The sequence below is a fragment of the Stegodyphus dumicola genome, chromosome 8 (assembly GCF_044657685.1).
Source record: "Stegodyphus dumicola isolate Sdum_Otavi_A_Nest chromosome 8, ASM4465768v1".
Classification (NCBI taxonomy): Eukaryota; Metazoa; Arthropoda; class Arachnida; order Araneae; family Eresidae; genus Stegodyphus; species Stegodyphus dumicola.
The window spans coordinates 123,449,822-123,454,213 of NC_140775.1; positions in this window are offsets into that span (position 1 = coordinate 123,449,822).

A 4,392-nucleotide genomic window follows, 5' to 3' on the forward strand; every position below is an offset into this window, starting at 1 on the left:
CGTTGAGTCTAAACAAAGTCGTCCCCGGACCATCTTGATGACCAGACATATTGCCTTTTCAACAGCCCGTATTATTCTGAACAAAAACCTGGAATACTTTTATAGAAAAGAGAAGAATTGAAAGTGAAAGTCAAAAAGCAAAATGGGAACGGCTGGGAAAAATTTCTGTGAGCCGAGAAAAAATTCTGAGTCAGAAAAAAAAAGAAAAAATATATAATATATATATATTATATAATATATATATTATATAATATATATATTATATAATATATATTATATAATATATATATTATATAATATATATATTATATAATATATATTATATAATATATATTATAAATACTTTTTGTTAATTTTTATCATGTCTTCTAGACATGATAAAAATTAACTAATCCCTTTTGTCTAGGAATGTTGTCTCACCGTTTCTAAAAATAGACCATGACTTATCCTTTCTAAAGAATAGAATTCCAAGAAAAGAATGGGTTCTGGTCTTTTTTTAGAAACAGTGAGACAACATTCCCAGACAAAAGGGGGTACATTGAGTCTGTGCTGTAGACCCTGAACAACCTATCGGTCACCGGTAATATATCTGGAAGGACCCCAAAAAGCTATCCACTGTCGTTGGAATTGTGTTCACTGGAGGCTATTTCTTTTTTTGCAATCTCGCTTTTAGTTTTCTCTGAGATTCTTTAGAAATGGTTGAAGATAGGTAGCGCGAAGCGGGGGACACCTGGATCAAGATTCCCGATTAGGGTAGAGAGGGAGGCGTGTTGCCTTTTGAACAGCCCACAGTGTTCTGAACAGAAACGTGGAATGCTTTTATAGAAAAGAGAAGAGTTGAAAGTCGAAAAACGAAATGAGATCGGCTGGCAAAATATTTTCAGAGCTCAGAAAAAAATTCTGAGATGTTAAAAAAAAAAAAAAAAAAAAAAAAAAAAAATTTTTGTTAATTTTTATCATGTCTTCTAGACATGATAAAAATTAACTCACCCCCCTTTTGTCTGGGTATGTTGTCTCACCGTTTCTAAAAATAGACCAGAACCCAGTCTTTTCTTGGATTCTATTCTTTAAAAGGATGAGTCATGGTCTACTTTTAGAAAGTGGGAGACAACATTCCCAGACAAAAGGGGGGTGAGTTAATTTTTATCATGTCTAGAAGACATGATAAAAATAAAAAAAAAGTTTTTTTTTTTTTTTTTTTTTTTTTCATCTCAGAATTTGTTTCTGAGCTCTGAGAAATTTTTCCTAGCCGATCCCATTTCGTTTTTCGACTTTCACTTTCAACTCTTCACTTTTCCTATCCACTGTCGTTGGAATTGTGTTCACTGGAGGCTATTTCTTTTTTTGCAATCTCGCTTTTAGTTTTCTCTGAGATTCTTTAGAAATGGCTATACAAATTTCACCATCTATATAGAAATGATGTCCAAACAAAGTCGTCCCCGGACCATCTTGATGACCGAATATGTATAGAAATAGTCTGAAAATGGGCTTGAGGGCCGGTTTCTGGACGATTCCTCTACAAGTTCGGCCGCATCCAGAAAAACAAAAATACATAGTTTCTTTTTGGGTGGACAGGAGATGATAAATTTCTTTTCTCTCTCTCCCAAGATTGGAGGAGAGAGTGGCCCAAAAAAATGGGTCTCGGAAGGAATCGAATGCATTTTGAAATGCACTCATTCCTTCCAAGACCCATTTTTTTGGTCTCCTGATTCAACTCTCCAGTCTATGGTATAGGGAAAGCGGAGAACGTTTCCCCTTCTTTAAGCGACTGGAGACCATATCGCATCATCATCATCATCATCATCATCCCCATCATCCTCTTTCTGATACTTTTCAACGAAGGCTTGATGTCTCTGGATGATTTTGGGGAGATGATGGATCCCGAGTTGAGTGATGAAAAAGAGAGGACTCTTTTTCCTTTCTTGTTCGTCTTGCACAGTCTCTCGGAGGGTGATATACGTTTCCCCGTCCTCCTCAATTTTCGTCAGAGGTCTCATGAATATTTTACACATCCAAGGGAAGAGCGACTTGTTATGCAGGGATTTCGAAGCGACGAAGGCCGCTTCATTCGAAGTGAGGACAATCTGGTTCGGTTGACCCCATTCTTTGGAGTAGTTGTCCAAATCGCCTAGTCGAAGAAAATGGTGTCGATTAGGAAAAAAGACTTGGGGAACACTCGTCGTATGCGAGACGTTCGTAGGCAAGAGAGTCAAGATATCTTTGGCATTCCAGTACAGGAATCCTAGATCCACATACGCGTGCACGTAATAGTCATCGTTATATTCCAGTTTGAGCAGCATGGCTTTTGTGTTTTTTTTTCGTTCTCAAGGCGAAACACTCGTCTGATATGAACAAAAGCTCGCTGGCGATCCGTTTATATAGACTCCTCAGAGAGAGAGAGAGGGAGAGGGGAGGAGGAACAAGGTTGATGAATTCTAAAATTGAAAAAAAAATGATAAAACATGAGTGTTTGTGAAGGTCATAGAGAGATGATTATAAAGTTGTTTTATTTTTTATTTCCTCAAAAGAAAAAACCAAAAGGGTCCCATTCCATACGACATAATTTTTGAGAAGGTGACGGGGTCATCTGTCTACAAAGTTGATAAACTCTAGAAGAAAAAAAAAAGCTTTCATCACGTAGCTCTCGAGAAGAAAATGACAGGGGTCTCTAGGAGAAGGTCATAGGTAGTATACAAAGGATGGTTGTTTTTTTTCTTTCGTTCCTCTCAATCCCATGACCTTTGAAAAGGTGACGGGGTGTCCTTTAGGAAAAAAAATAGAAGGTCATAGAGAGAGAGAGGTACACAAAGTTGATTTTTTTTTCTATAAGTCAACCGTCACGTCGCCCATCACGTGGTCTCCTCGTATATATAGAGAGGCGAGTGGAAGACAGACTCTATTTCCCAGAGAGAGAGAGAGACTGCTGTGCGTATCCATATTTCTACTCAAGATGATGATCCGCGTCTTATATAATGAGTTTGTGAGCATTCACTGTTATGTGGATGACGGAAGATTGTTTTGGAACGCTACGGACATTTTGCCTCTGATTCATACTTCCAGTAAAAGAACCTGGGACATTCTCTCCGTGTTTTTCGACGAACACCACGTCTTCAGGAAAATAAAAGATCTTGAGAGTCTCGGCAGTTCTCAAGAGGGATATGTCTTCTCCAGCGAAGAAATGTTACATCTGGCCGAAAATAATCCTAAAAATAATCAGCTTCTGGCCTGGGTGTATAGCATTTTAACTCAGCCGCTGGTTCGAGTTGTACCCAATCAACCCGTTTACCGACTGCTCTATCCGGGGGAGAAATTTCCCTTCATCACCCTCTTTAATCTGGGAGTGCGCTACATACCGCCTCATCCAGGCATGACGGATTCTTCTACTTACCCTAAACAATAGGCCAGCGCTTATTGCCAGACAGACCCCCGTCAAGAAAAGGTCGTCGAGACTCAAACGGATCCTCTGGTGGTCTCTTTAAATGTCACTAAAGTCATCACCTTCTAAAAAAAACAACAACCACCACCCAAAAAAAAATTTGCTCCTCCTCCAAATTTTTTTTATCTTCTCGAAAGAAAAAAAAAGAAACTTTTCCATCTAGCCTCTTTCTTTCAATCCCTCTTAAGAGAGAGGGAGGAGAAAAGAAAGAGAGTTCTGAGGAGGCAAAAGAAATGGGTCTGGAAGGAAACGGGTGCATTGCGAGAAAAAGAGGGTCCTCTTTTCTTTTCTCGAAATGCACTGTTTTCCTTCCAGACCCATTTTTTTTATCACTTCTTCAAGCCAATCTTGGAAAAGGGGGGGACACAAATTGTGCGTAAAGTCCATTTCGATCAAGACTGGATTTTGTTTTTGAAAAGAAAACATAATGTTATATATAGATAGCTAAATCTTTATCATGATATTCTTTAAGAATTTCTTAGCCATTTGTCAAAGATGGGGACTATAATTGAAGAACTTATGAATTTGGGAACATGTCACCCATGGCAAATCTAAAATCTTGGAAGTGGATACTGGAAAGCCCCGCTCTGATTATAATTCTGAGTTCTAGCATGGGGCATTTTTTAGATCAATAAGCTAAACTATTTTTCTAGTCTCATATTCTCTCGTGACTAGGGTTTCAGATTTGGGTAGAGAGAGACACTGTTCTGAACAGAAACGTGGAATGCTTTTATAGAAAAGTGAAGAGTTGAAAGTGAAAGTCGAAAAACGAAATGAGATCGGCTGTCAAAATATTTTCAGAGCTCAGAAAAAAATTCTGACATGTAAAAAAAAAAAAAAATTTTGTTAATTTTTATCATGTCTTCTAGACATGATAAAAATTAACTCACCCCCCTTTTTGTCTGGGAATGTTGTCTCCCACTTTCTAAAAATAGACCATGACTCATCCTTTTAAA